The sequence below is a fragment of the Phacochoerus africanus genome, chromosome 12 (assembly GCF_016906955.1).
Source record: "Phacochoerus africanus isolate WHEZ1 chromosome 12, ROS_Pafr_v1, whole genome shotgun sequence".
Taxonomy (NCBI): domain Eukaryota; kingdom Metazoa; phylum Chordata; class Mammalia; order Artiodactyla; family Suidae; genus Phacochoerus; species Phacochoerus africanus.
In genome coordinates, this window is record NC_062555.1 from 5198986 (window position 1) to 5214335 (window position 15350).

Consider the following 15350-nt stretch of genomic DNA (forward strand, 5'->3'; position numbering starts at 1 on the left):
TACCACGTTTACCCTTGCAAAGTAAACTAGTAGCTCTCTGTGTGAAATCAGTTTCAACTACACTTTAATCACAGGGAATTTCATATATCTCTGGGGGAAAAAGTGTAAGTCAGCAGACAGAGTTGGCATCTCTGGTCCTTGATCTATGGCAAGATCAAAGTTACTGCCCAGGTTTAGAGGAGCATTTGTTATGAGTAGTCTCTCTCTGGGAGGATGACGACTGTGGAGAAAGATTGATTTTTCTATAAGGAGTCTCTGAACATGGCCATACTATGAAACAGGTCCAATACTGCTACAATAATTAATAAAGCAAATAAAAAAGTCAGCATTTTCTAGATTCTGGTTATTTTAAAATATCGATAGTTATTTTTAAAAAGTAGGCATGATGCCCTCATTACAAAAAATTATAATAAAATTAGATATGCACATAAGAAGTACCCATCATGCACTGGCACCATGACATTTCTGGTCAAATCTAAATAAGGACAAAAATCCCTCCTTCCTTTGGGAATGTGGAACTGGAATTAAAATTAGGGACTATGACCCCCAAATCCCTCCTTCCTACTGAATACTCTGTCCATGCAATTGGATGCCCCTTATAACATATATGTAACAGACACATAACCGGATGCCAGGGACATGCAGGGCAGCTGCCCGCCTGTCTTTATGAGGTGTGTTTCTCACTTAAATTCTCACTTTTTTTTTCTCTATTTCCTTCTTGTTCCTGAATTCCTTCTACAAGATGAGACACTTCCCTTTGGGAACACAAATATATAAATTACAGGCAATTTCAGGTGATAAAATGCATTTAGAAAAATTAAGTATTCCAAGTTATTAAAGTAAAAAGTCTATTGTATTCTTCCATTTATAATCACCTTGCATTAAGCAATTAGATACATACTCATCTAAAAGACATCTTTAAGAGTTCTAGTAGTTTTCTAAGAAGAAATCCATGCAACTGAGGATCTGTTAGACTTTCAAGTGAAGTATAGTAGAGCCGAATTATTTTGAATTGGTGGTGGCACACTATTTCTATCATATGCCTTAACAGTCAGTTTCCAAACAAAATGACTCACTTCTCAAGTACTGTTGATCTGAAGTAAGTAAACTACCAGGCATCTCTCCAGCAAAGCAGAGTTGATCGTGGATAAGCTTAGAATTGCACTTGGGGGTTGGCCTGCAACCCTGCCAAATCCAAGCACCTGGGCACTGAGGGATAGAGAACGCCTTAACGGAGAGAAAAAGGAGGTTGGGAGGGCTACAGCACACAGAGTTCATGGCTTTCCACGGACTGAGTCCTTGCCAGGAAAGGAGTCTTTCTTCCTGCCGAGCTCTGCTCTTGCATGAGCCGAGTTTGAGAGCTCCCTCTGTTAGTCTCCCAACTCTGTTTAATCGAGGTTTCCATATATTAACTTGTTACAGTGCATTTTGCTACCTTACTTTACTTTTCCCCACTTGTACCTCCCTCCCTAATGGTGGGGATACAGAATCCTCAAATTAAAGAATAAATGGACTTTATAAATTCTAAGGGGAGGAAGTGGAACATTTTAGCAAATTTAAGGCTAGCAGCACGGCTCATGGGTAAGTTTATATACCTAGATCTAAGAAATACATATAAACTTGAGAGCATGGGGTGACTAAGCTGAGCTCCCCCTCACGTTCTTTGATCAACCTTCATTCATAAACCTGAATATTCAGTTTGGGCAGTGACAAGGAATGATGGTGGAAACCTTTGGGAGGTAACATGCATTGAAGAGTATTTACTCTTTAGAATATCAGAAAGAGCCAAGTTAATTACGCCATTGCTATTAACGGAGAGCGTTGTGCTGAGGTCATATTAAGATGATCAGATATGCATGGAGTATTTATGATTTGTCAGCTACTGTGATTAAGAGGAATGGTCAGGCGGTATGCTCTAAAACATCCCCAAATCAGCTGCACAGAATAAAGAAGGTTAGAGAGGCTGCTTCACATTTTTATTTTTGAATCACATTTAATAGAAACTCTTCCAAACGTCATTAGAATTGTATGCTCGTGAGCAACCAGGCTTCTCATTAAAAATCTTGCCCGCAGCATATGGAAGTTTCCAGGCTAGGGATCCAATCAGAGCTGCAGCTGCCGGCCTACACCACAGCCACAGCAACGTGGTATCCAAGCTGTGTCTGTGACCTACGCCATAGCTCACAGCAATGCCGGACCCCCCAACCCACTGAGAGGGGCCAGGGATGGAACCTGCATCCTCATTCATCCTGGTTGGGTTCTGCTGAGCCACAAAGGAACTCCCCCACAAAATCTTAGCATTTTAATGGTACTGATTTGCAGGTTTAATTGGTCTAGGCTAGAGCCAAGGCATAGGCTTCAAAAAAAAAAAAAAAAAAAAAAAAACCTCAAGTGATTTCCTTGTTCACATAAAAACTTTTTATTTTGCAGGCTTCTTCAACGTTTTCCACTTAGGCTATTTTTCTTGGGTTTGATTTCTTGCCGCGTTACATTTAGAACTTAACCTACCTGACCATGCTTCTCAGTGTCACTATCACCTAGGATTCTCATTACTTATTCAAAATGGATAATCCCTCACTGGAACTCAGAGATTAAAATTCTTAATCTGATGAATGTCTGATATGGATCCTAGTGATTTGAATTTTTAACAAGTTCTAGTTGCTGCTGCTGAAGTAAGTGAACAAACATTAAAAAAATGCTGGAGTCATTAGGATTTGAGATAGAGTTTATTTTTGTGATAGCAATTGTACCTTTCTTTGTGGCCACTTGAACACAAAACACATGGAGAAAGGCTACTCAGAACTTAGTTACACTTGTATCTAGCTAGAACCATGATTTATCATAACAGCTAAAGATAGGTTATAAAAGTCAGCTGAGAACTGGCACAATTGCTGCAACGTTACTGCTATTATAATGGGCCAATTACTATGTCTTCATTCCACCTCTAGGTCTTTTTTTTTTTCCCCCACTGTACAGCAAAGGGATCAAGTTATCTTTACATGTACACATTACAATTACATTTTCCCCCCCACCCTTTGTTCTGTTGCAACATGAGTATCTAGACAAAGTTCTCAATGCTACTCAGCCGGATCTCCTTGTAAATCCATCCTAAATTGTGTCTGATAAGCCCAATTTCCCGATCCCTCCCACTCCCTCCCCCTCCCATCAGGCAGCCACAAGTCTATTTTCCAAGTCCATGATTTTCTTTTCTGAGGAGATGTTCATTTGTGCTGGATATTAGATTCCAGTTATAAGTGATATCATATGGTATTTGGCTTTGTCTTTCTGGCTCATTTCACTCAGTATGAGATTCTCTAGTTCCATCCATGTTGCTACAAATGGCATTATGTCATTCTTTTTTATGGCTGAGTAGTATTCCACTGTGTATATCTACCACCTCTTCCGAATCCAGTCATCTGTTGATGGACATTTGGGTTGTTTCCATGTCCTGGCTATTGTGAATAGTGCTACAATGAACATGCGGGTGCATGCGTCTCTTTTAAGTAGAGTTTTGTCTGGATATGTGCCCAAGAGTGGGATTGTGGGGTCCTATGGAAATATAGAACTATACATAGAGGATAGATTTCAAAGGTATCTCCAAACTGTTCTCCATAGTGGCTGTACCAGCTTACATTCCCACCAACAGTGCAGGAGGGTTCCCTTTCCTCCACAGCCCCTCCAGCACTTGTTATTTGTGGATTTATTAATGATGGCCATTCTGACTGGTGTGAGGTGATATCTCATGGTAGTTTTGATTTGCATTTCTCTTATAATCAACGGTGTTGAGCATTTTTTCATGTGTTTGCTGGCCATCTGTATATCTTCCTTGGAGAACAGTCTATTCAGGTCTTTTGCCCATTTTTCCATTGATTGATTGGCTTTTTTGCTGTTGGGTTGTATAAGTTGTTTATATATTCTAGGTCTTTTCTGAGGATTACACTGATGGGGCATAAAACATTTAGCACAGTGACTGGCCTACGTTTAAATATTATGAAACATTGCTTTGCAACAGTATTTACCTGCTGACCCCCATTCAATCATCCTGATTTTTCTCTCCAATTACCTCACACATGTTGATAAGAATGTCAGAATCTGAATTTTCCAGGAGGCTTCTGAGCCTCAGAGAAGTTTCACTATTCCAAAGGTAACTTGACTTCAGTCATAACAAGTATACACATACAATTTTTAAAGTAAATATACATAATTTTTAAATCCAATCTTGGTTCCTATGGAACTACTGTTATATGGGAAAGAAACAATATGACACCAGTGAGGAAATTTACTGTGGGACAGATAGAAAATCCAAAGAGTTTCTAGTACAAGGCAGCACCTCGTCTTCCCAGAAAAGAAATAATGATACCTTCAGGAATCCTAGGTTCAGTACAGAATGAAATATGACAAAGGTAGTATAGTTATGTAGTGAAAAGAAATTACTCAACACGCAAAGGTATAAACTATAATAATTACTAATCAGCAAAATCAACAAACTGTCACCCCAGATCTGTAAAAACTGTACACAGTTACAAAACGGTTTTTAAATATTTTAAAAGATGTGAGACTATTTCGACTGTGTGAGTGAAAACAGACTATTTTATAGAGAAGTTAGGTCTGAGAAACAAAGAATGTCTGTAAATAAAAATTTAACAATTGAAATTAGAATCTCAGTGTCTAGCTGAAAGAGCTCAATGTGCACATCTCAAGACTGAGAAGTAGATACAAAGACATTCCACAAAGTGCTACACAGAATACAGGATAGAAAACAACCTGAGGAGGTCTAACGATTGCCTAATCACAATTTCAAAGGGAAATAACGGAGGATATAACAGAAAGACTATATTTGAAAGAAAAAATAGTGGTCAAGGATGTCATCAACTGATGACAAGAAAATAATCCTAATCCAAGAATAATTCCCTAAATTTTGAACAGAATAAAAAAAATCTCTACCTGGACATGTGAAAGTGAGGAGGATGCTACAACATTCCAAAAAGACAACTGTCTCACAAAGGGAGATACTGGTAGCTGACTCCTCCACAGCTCCACTGATGCTCACGGCGTGCCCAGCCCCTGAGGTCAAAACTATTTTCATAATGACACTGCACTCATTTTCTGTGGAGATAACCTTGCTTTTAAATTTATGATTTGATTTCTGTTCTTGTCTTTTACTGTGGGGTCAAGTTATTTTAGGGATGTGTAAATTGTGTTGATCTTTTCAAAGAATGAGCTCTGGCCTTTGATAAATTTCTCTATCAGGTATCTGCTTTTTTGTTTCATTGATTTTTGCTCTTTATTATTTCCTTCCTTCTACTCATTTGGCTTCACTTTGCTTTTCTTTCAGACTTTGAAATGTAGATCCTTGGCTCCCTGGGTTTAGAAGTGCTAGAGATAGTATTTAAACTTGCCTCTACCTGATGACTGCTGATCAGAGAGAGTATGTGGCCATTCACTTCAAAACACTGTCTGCTACCACTTTGCATTTCATCTTTGGCCCGTGAATTGTTCACAGTGTGTTACCCAATTTCCACACATGTGCATTTCCTAGACATCTTGTTGTTCATGTCTACTTTAACTTTGTTATGGTCAGAAAACATTATACACTTTCAAGTACTTTAAATGCATGGATACCAATTTCATGGCCATGGCACCATGGCATGTGGTCTATCTTGGTGAATATATTATTGAGAATCCCCCGCCTCCAAAAAAAAAAAAAAATGAGTATTTTCCAGTTAGTGAATGTATTATTCTAAAAATGGTCAAAGATTTGCCGAGCTTGTTGAGACTCATTTAAGTAATTTTAGACTTTTTTTTTTTTGGTAACTTTCATTTTATCAATTAGATGCTAAAATACTCTATTCCATGTTTTGAGATCCATTCACATGTATCTGGTCTATGAGATCCTTTTTTTTTTTTAAATTACATAATACTGCTTTTATCTTTGTTTAGATGAAAATGTTATACCCTTAAAATAGGTTTTCCAGTCTTTTAGGCATCTTCTTTACTTTTGTAGGCAAAATAGTGATGTCTTGTTCCCTTACCCACTTTGAGGAACTCTGCTTATTAACTGAAGTATTTATAAAAATAAAATTTATGTAACTATTGATAAGGATATTTTATGTGTTTGAGATTTGTTTTCCTTCATCTTACTGTGCATATTTACAAGGGCTGATCTAAAAGTTTTTAATGGTTGCAACACTGGAACAACTGTGTGTTGGCATAGGTTGTTTTTTCCCCTCAAGAATGCGTTATATAATTCTAGTTGCTTGCATGTCACATCATCTGTATTGTATCCTGGATAATGTGAATTCTACACTAGAGAGACTTTTATTTGTGGTTCATCAGGACATATTCAAAATGAGGTTCTGGCTGTAAGTTCTGCTTCCCTTTGTGTGTGTGTCAGCTCAAGTCTTAGGTCTATTCCCAGTGTCTCTGCTGGGCTAGGTTGTGTCTTTCATTTACATGCATGTTTCCTGAAGTCAACATTACAAAAATCTGCTTTTTTTTTTTAATAAGATTCTCATTCATGAGTGTGGGCTTTCTACACATGAGGCTCTTATACACCAAGGCTTGTTGTGCAGAGAAAGAGCACTGAACTCAAGGGCTTCAAGCCTTCCGTTAATGTTATTACCTGAACTCTAAGAGCAGAGACAGTTGTGGACTCAGCTTACAATCAGGAACTTTTTGGAGTTTCCGGTCTTGTGGTGTAGGGTTCTCACCACATTAATAAATGAGAAAATTTTCTTGGAGAAAATGCAACAAAATTTCAAGCTTTGTGGGGTTTTTTGGCTTGCTTTTATGCTTAGACAAAAACTTAATTTGCACAAATGTAGTCCAGAAACACCCAGCGGACCAAAGGGCAGAACCTTTTGAGTTCTTTTTAATAAAAAATCTGTTTTCCCAGATTACTCAAAAATATGTTTTGAATGAAAGAGAAAAATGAACAAATTATTCTCATCTTGAATAAGCCCTTATAGAGTTAAGTAATTTGCTTTACTCAACTTTCATCACTGAATTCCTTTCCCATAAAACAAGCAGAAATTAAATAGAGACAAACAGAAGGGAGTTGTTATATACCTGGAAATGACCTACATATGCAAAAGCAAGGGAATGATTAATAGATAAATATCTAGCTCAACCTATTTCCTGATTCGGGCTGCTATTTTGAAATTCAAGTGCTATTAGGAGTTGAATGGCTTCTTCTGAGCCAAGATATGTAAGCCACGTGGAGGCCAAACCCCTAGTACTTCAGGATGTGCCCTCGCTGGAGGGAGGCGGTCTACAGAATCAAGTTTAAGTGAGATCATCCGGGAGAGCTCTAATCCAGTAGGACTGGTGTCCTTCTAAGGAAAGAAAATTTGGATATGGAGACCCCAACACAGGAGAATGCCACGTGAAGATGAAAATTCTCTCAGGCAGAAAACTATCTACGCCGAGGAATGACAGTGATCATCCGGAAACCATCAGAAGCTTCAAGAACAAGAAACAAAGTGTCAGAAGGAACCCACCGAGCTGACACCTGGCTCTCTGAGGCCTGGCCTCCTGAACTGCAAGACAATAAATCTGTTGTTTAAGAGACTCAGTTTGCCAGATTTGGGACTTTGTTACAACAGCGAGCAACCTAATACAGGAGGCTAGAGACCTAGTTATTTTTCCAGATAAAAATACTTGGCTGTTAACACTATTTATTAACACTGTTTTTTTTTTTTTTTTAGAAAGTAAACAACAGCTACAATTCTGAAAGAAAAGAATTTGCCCAAAGTTAGAAACATTTCACCTATTTTAAATCTGCTTTTCTCTGTAATTATCAAGTTTAAATCTATTTTTGAAGTTCCTTTTAGGAAAAGTGTCATTTTCACAGGGGAAAAAAAAAAGGCAAGTTCTTTATTTCCTTATTTATTTTAGGTAATTTATAAAATGGCAAATGCTATTTTGATTCTAACCATTATAAAAGTCTTATAATATATTCAATGTAGTACATGAGCTTTAAGAAACTGTAACAGTAATAAAGTTTTCATAAATCAGAAAAAGAGAGCAGTCAATGTGGTGTTATAATATTAAACCGAAATCAATTACACACCCACTTACCCAGCACAAGGGATGTGACATACGAATAAGGGGAGTGAGAAAACTGTCACAGACTTGCAGGACAATCTCCAGAGGGTTACTGAAACAGAATTGTGTCCTACGCTTACTGATGTCATGATTCTCTCCCCACCTTCCTCTTGGGAATATATGTGAATAATTCAGTCAATACTAAGTTTCACTGTTGTGTGTTTTAAACTATTTTTCTGGCTCAAAATGTTTAAAAACAGGGTCCATACATAGCAGGCCAGACCGATTGCCATTAGCAAGCAAATAAAAAATAACTTTCTTAGATTGTCACTTATCTGGTTTTGACTGTAGCAGTTATACAAAGATTAAGCATTCAACTAATGGATAACTTTATCCTTTGCCCCCTCTTAGTATAAGTTACTACAGCATATAAGTACTTTTTTTAGCTGGAAATAATTTCACTCAAATTATACATAAGTTACACGTGAGTATCTGACATAGTGGTAGCAGCATCAGGACTTAATTTGTTTTTAAATGTTTATTTTAACAGAAATCTTTTTGTTGTTTAGATCTAGCAGCTTGCTAAGACAGATGTGCTTGTTCAGTTTTCAGAAGCGCTAACAGCTGCTCAAATTCAAAAATAATAGATGAGTGATTTTATATAGCAAACATGAAAGTTGATTTCCCAATCTTACTTTCTTTCAAGCAGCTGGGTAGCCATAAGGGACGCTTACCTAATGGGTGCCCACTAATTACCAGGTGGGTTAAGTTTAGTGTTGAGTCCAGTGCTGGTTCAAAAGCCTATACCAGTCACTAACTCATCAGATACGACTTTTGGAAATGCTACTAACATACTGCTCTTCAAAATGTGAGTTGACAGCTCCTTCAATGTCTTACTCAAGAAGGCAAATAGGTACTTGCTAAAAATGTACACCTCCCGAGAGTGCTCTTCTGCCTGTGGTGATCTAAGCCTCCAGCACCCATCGTCTCACTGAGGACAACAGTGAGGGTGGACACTTTACAAAAGAAAACAAGAACACACTACTCGAGGACAACAGAAGAAAGAGGGCGATGGGAAATGAGCCAAAACTTAGAGAAGCAACCCGGTTGCAGGTGACGGACTTGGTTTTATTTTTGTTTCTCCTCTCATAGTTTTGCACCAAGGGTAGACCCCACTTGCATAGTGGCCCGTGGCAAGTGCAGCTAGAACTCTGACACAAAGTTCAGATATTTCTGACCAGGGAACAATGGAAGAAAGTCAATTATTTTGGCCAATATATGGGAGGAAATCCCAGAGGATGGAGAGGAGCTTGAAAAGCAGAGTCAGCATTTTTGTGTAGAAGCCTATAAAACTCCCAAACGCATGTACAAAACTACATGTGTTTTGCTCAAACCCAAATCAGCAAAGCCCCAATTCTGAGTACTCAGCTGACATTTGAACCACCAGCAAAAGCTCAGCCTAACCCCTAAAACTCACAGGTTCAAAGGTAATCAGCCCCAAACCCACATAACCAGAAGTTTGAGAAAAAAAAAAAAAAAATGAGACGAGTCACAGCCACAAAAGGTAAAACTGGCAATCTGGGCAAAATAAACTTGATTACCAACAGAAACAAACCATCAACATTCTCTAGAGGACTGTAACAAAACCCAGAGTCTAACAGAACTCATAATATTCGGATGCAATAATAATAATAAAATTCTCAACATACCCAAACTGAGGAAAAAATTAAGTCACTCTTAAGGGAAAATGCAACTAAAAGACATTGATTCTGACTGGGATGACTCAGATAATGAAATTATCAAATAAAGGTTTTAAAGCAGCTGTCATAAAACTATGTTCTATGAGGTAAAGAAACATTCAGACTAAATTCAAAAGTAGAAATTATAAGCAAAGAAATAGAAATTTTATAAGGAGGACGAAAAAGAAACTTTTACAAATAAAACAGAAATTATTTAAACCAAAAACTCACTAAAAACTCCATGAAGACATGCAATTTTGTCTTAAAATTACAGTATAATCAGCACTAGTAAGAGTTTCTGCTCAGAATAGGTCCATGAGAATATTTTATGAATGAAATCTTATAAAAGCATGATAAAAATATTTGAGAAACATTTTAAATAAAACATACAATTCACACAGCCTGAAAAATTTACGTGAAAGCACAGCACTTTTGTTTCTAATGGAGAAACCTCAGTTCTTTTTAAAAAAGCTAAACCACATCATCTTTATCTTTTGAAATATGAAAACCCCATACTACAGACAAAATAAAAAGTAATCTATTCAATGTCTTAGATAAAAAAAATTAAAATCTTTCCATGTAGCTTGATTCTGCATGTACGTTGTCAAGTTGCAACTCTGTTCAGACATGTAAAAGGCTAAACAAACGACAAGCAATAACTTTCTTAAAAAAATAATGTCACAAAGCAAAGACCTGAACCCTGGCTGGAGAGAGAGAAGCAGGCATGAATCACGACTTACCGGAGCAGAAACACATGAGCTGAAACTCCCTCAGAACTGGTCCCAGAGTAAAAACAAACAAACAAAAAAAGCCCGAACTGTAATAAATAAATTACATTGCTGGAGGCTCAGAACAGACAAGTTCAAGGATCCCAGCCTCCAAGGGGACCCAGTCAGAGATGGGCCTCTCCATGCATCCATGAGTTTCACCTCCAGGAGTCTGACCAAGTTCTCCTAGTAAATGGTGGAGAAAAAGACTCTGGCCGGGGCTTCCTGCAAGGAGGGAGCAAAAGGAACTAACACCAAGTACACGTCGGCACGCTATTCTTACAAAGGCCTGCCCACAGGTGGAAGCACTTAACCACAGCCAGACCTGCTGGGCTTCTGAACCCGACTGACTTTCTGGAAGGGAAACACCTACCTGCAGACCCTCCTGGTCATCCCGTCCCACCAAAGAAGGGAGAGTGAGAAGTCCATGGTAGTTCACTGTCCAGAGATACAGGCTGAGTGAAGGACTGAGACCTACTCGAACACCAGTGAGCACAGCACCCCCCCCCCATCACATCACCCCGGGCCTATTTACAGCAATCCCTTTCGCCCAGTGCACCAAGCCTGGCTATCGAGAGAAAATGTACGAGGCATGTGAGGTCCTGCTGTATAGCTCAAGGAGCCTTGTGATGGAACGTAATGGAAGAAGCTATGAGAAAAAGAATGTGTGTGTGGATACACACATATATGCATATGCATAACTGGGCCACTTTACAGTACAGCAGACATTGACGGAACATTGTAAAGCAACTACAATAAAAACTTAAAAAAGTAAATAAAATAAAAGAGAGAACATTTACAAGGCATGTGAAAGGCCGCAATTAGAGTCTGAAGAGGCAGAGGAAACATCAGAATCAGAGATGGCAGCAATGTTGGAATGATCAGACAGAGAACTTGAAACAGCTGTGATTAATCGGCTAAAGGATCTCACAGATAAATCAGATGACAGGGCAGAACAGAAGGGCAGTGTAAGCAGAAAGGTAGAAATCTTAAGAAACAGCGAAAAGGGAAAAAATATTATAACAAAAATGAAGAATGACTCCCATGGGCTCATTGTGTCCACAGGACACAGCTGGGGTAGGACTCTCTGAGCAAGAGGATGTCAGAAGTTCCGGTACAGTGGAGTAAAACCCACGAAGCACTGAAGTAGTAATAAGCAAAAGTTTGCTGTGCACATTCCAAAAAGAGCATTTCTAAAGTAAAGCACTCAAAACCCAAACAGGGAATGAGGCTCAGGAGTATAGCTCTTATAAAGCAGTTTATACAGTGAGAAGGCAGCGGTTGTTCATTCCTCACAGGCATCAGTCATAATAGTCACATTTTCTTAAATGATAGAAAATTCCTTAGCAGTTACCTCTTGCCAACTTTAGGAGACAGTTGAGGTTCAGAGGCATACAAGAAATGGCCCAGGTCAAGTCAGCCTAGCGGAAGAAGCTACATTAAGCTTTGTTGGTATGAATATACTGGTTTTGTCTACACAGGGAATTTTCAAGGCTGGTCTCTGTCTTCTAAGTCAACAAGAATATACCAGTGAGAATCCTTGAAAACTGAAAAGTGAAGAGAACAAAGATGGAAAAAAAAAAACCCACAATATTTCGAGACTCTAAGACAACTCTAAAGCTGCAGCACATGTGAATGGAAAAACTAGAAAGAGAAAAAAATGAAGAAGAATGTCCTAGTCACCATAACAACTGAGGTTTTCAGTTAATGTCAGATACCAAACGACAGACCGAGAGGACACTAGAAAAACAAATGCAAAATAAAAATTACCCTTTATCATACCATTTTGTTTAGTATCTTTTTTCATCCCTTTATTTTTAACCAATGCGTATCTATGTTGAAAGGAGGTTTCCTGTAGAAAATGTATAGGAAGATCTTGTCTTCTGATCCACTTTGATGACCCCTTTTTTTCTCGATTTGTGTATTACAATGATTGGCATTCAAGTGAAAGCAAGAGTGATGATATTAATTTCAGACAAAGCAGACTTCAATACAGAAAAGTTAGGGCGAAAGAGGGCATTGTATAAGAATAAAGGGGTCAATTATTCAAGAAGACAAAACTATCCTTAAACTGTGGGGGCCTCACAACAGAGCATAAAAAAATGTATACGGCAAAAACAGGTAGAATAGCAAGAAGAAATAAATAAATCCACTATCATAGTTGAATATTTCAACACCCCTCCCTCAGAAATGGGCAGATTCAGAGAGCCGAAAATCAGAAATGACATAGCTGGACTGAACAATAAAACCAATCAACTGGACATGATTGATATCTATAGACAATGTCATTTCAACAATAGCAGAATACATATTCTTCTCAAATTTGCATGGAACATTCAACAAGATCAGCCAAACACTAAGCAATAAAACACAACATTTTTAACAAATAGAAACCATATGATTTCTACCCTCAGACCAAAGTGAAATTAAACTTGAAATCATTAATGGAAAGGTAACTGGAAAATCCTAAAATAGTGGGGGATTTAGCAGTACACATTTAAACCGCACACAGGTCAGAGAAGAAATCCGTAGAGAAAATTGTAAGATTTTTTAAAAATTGAAATATAGCTGATTTGCAAGGTGTAAAATTTTGCTATAAAGAAAGTGATTCAGTTATACATGTGTATATACATTCTCTTAAAAAGTCGTCTCTATCGTGGTTCATAATAGGATATTGAACACACTGTCCAGTGGTGTACAATAGGACCCGCCATTTACCCCTTCTACGGGTAAGAGTTGGCCTCTGCCTACCCCAAATTCCCAATCGCCTGCTCCCCCGTGGCAACCACAGGTCCATTCTCAAGACAAATGTTTAAATATTCAAACAAAATGAAGAGTCTCATGCTCTACTGACTAGGATAACCAGGCCACTCTAGCTGAATTAAAATGAAAGCACAACCTATCAAAATGTGTGGGAGGCAGTGAAAACAGTGCTTAGAGGAAGTTTTACCGTGTTGAATGCATATATAACAATCAAGAAATATCTAAAGTCAATCATTTAAGCTTCCACTTTAGGAAACTAGAAAGAGAATGGCAAATTAAATCTGAAGGAAGAAGAAGAAGAAAAAAAGAGACACTAGAGGTGGAGTCCATGAAACGGAGCACAGGAAAATCACGTTTGGGTCAAGACGGCAGAACGGGAGGATCCTGATCTTGCTTCCTGTCCCTGCAACCAAATCTGAACTTACACATCAACAGCTGTACTGAGAAGGACCAGAAGACGAGCAGAGCAGACTTTCCACAGCTGTGGATGTAAGGTAAAGGCCACATCAAGATAAGCAGGCGGGAAAGAGATACGGACAGGTCAGAACCCATTCCCATGGTGTAGCCAAGAAAGGGGCGGCACAACTGTGAAATTTCCCCCTGAAGGGTGAGGTATACAAGCCCCACATCCTGCTCAGCACAGGGGAGCTGCACCAGGAAGACGAGCCCCCATCATACCTGGCTTTGAAAACCAGCAGGGCTTCTGTCTGGGAAAACCAAAGGGCTGCAGAAAATGAATACCCTACTCTTAAAGGGGTCTGTGTGTCCTAAGCGCAATCTTACTTGCTTCAAGTCACAGTGCAGAGAAGCAGTTTGAAAAGTGCCTGGCTCACAGAAGAAGCAGAGTCATTAACGAGTTTTAGGGCATATGACAAAGGGGCAGAGATCAGGTAGGACTTTCTCCAGGGAAGGAAGGACTATTGGGTGCCCATTTAAAAAAAAAAAAAAAAACTCGCCTTCTACCTGGCTAGGCTGCCAGTGTTATATTAAAGCATAATTGATTTACAGTGTCATATCAAAAAAAAAAAGTATATTCTTACCTGTCATTTGCCTGAGGACCAGCCTTGCCTAACCTGACTTCACTGCCCAGATTCTCCAAAGAAGCTCCCATCTTGCCTCACCAGACTGGTACCCTCAGCTGGCACTGGTGACACTTTCAAGTGTCTCTCACCCACCCAGTGGCCCACCCTGGCCAGTATCATCAAACATGCAAAGGAACTTGTGCTCTTGGGGGCCAGCCCCATGCACCAATGCACCTTCAAGTGCTATGACCACACGTCTCAGCCAGCTAAGCTGAGGGCCAGCCCCACCCACCAGCGTTGTGCAGCAATCACAGCCTATGCAGCAGACACCCCTGGAGCACCTAGGTCTAGTGACATGGGAGGGTTTCGTACTGGGCGCCAAAGGATACCTTCTGTGTAAGTCCACTCTTTCAACCTCAGGACATGCAGTTGATAGACTTAATACCACAGAAACAAAGACAGAGAGTGAATAAAATGAGAAGGCAAAGGAATACCTTCCAAACAAAAGTACAAGATATCGTCAAAAAACTAAAAATAGAATTAGCATTTGATCCAGCAACCCCACATCTGGGCATCTATCCATCTATCAAAAAGATACATGTACTGCAATGTCCATTGCAGCTCTATAGACAATAGCCAAGACATGGAAGCAACCTAAATGTCCATCAACAGCGGAGTGGATAAAGATGTGGTACATAGACACAGTGGAATATTAGTCATAAAAGGGAAAGAAATAATGGCATTTGCAGCGACATGGATGGACCTAGAAATTATCATGCTAAGTGAAGTTAGACAGTGAGACACCGATGTCATATGCTATCACTTATATGTGGAATCTAAAAAAAAAAAAAGACACAATGAACTCATTGAAGAAAAGATACTGACTCACAGACTTTGAAAAACTCATGGTTTCCAAAGGAAACTGGTTGGGGGGTGGGGAGGATGGGCTGGAGGTTTTGGATGGAAATGCCATAAAAATGGGTTGTGATGACCATTGTACAGCTATAAATGTA

General features: G+C 39.0%; 1 long non-coding RNA gene across 1 annotated transcript in view; it reads right to left on the minus strand.

Moving 5' to 3' along the window:
- Positions 1-10851, minus strand: part of LOC125112372 (uncharacterized) — a 144935-nt gene extending 134084 nt beyond the window's left edge. Inside the window, exon 1 of the long non-coding RNA XR_007131132.1 lies at positions 10526-10851. This is a non-coding gene — a long non-coding RNA (uncharacterized LOC125112372). The remainder of the gene's footprint in view (positions 1-10525) is intronic.
- Positions 10852-15350: the final 4499 nt, after the last annotated feature.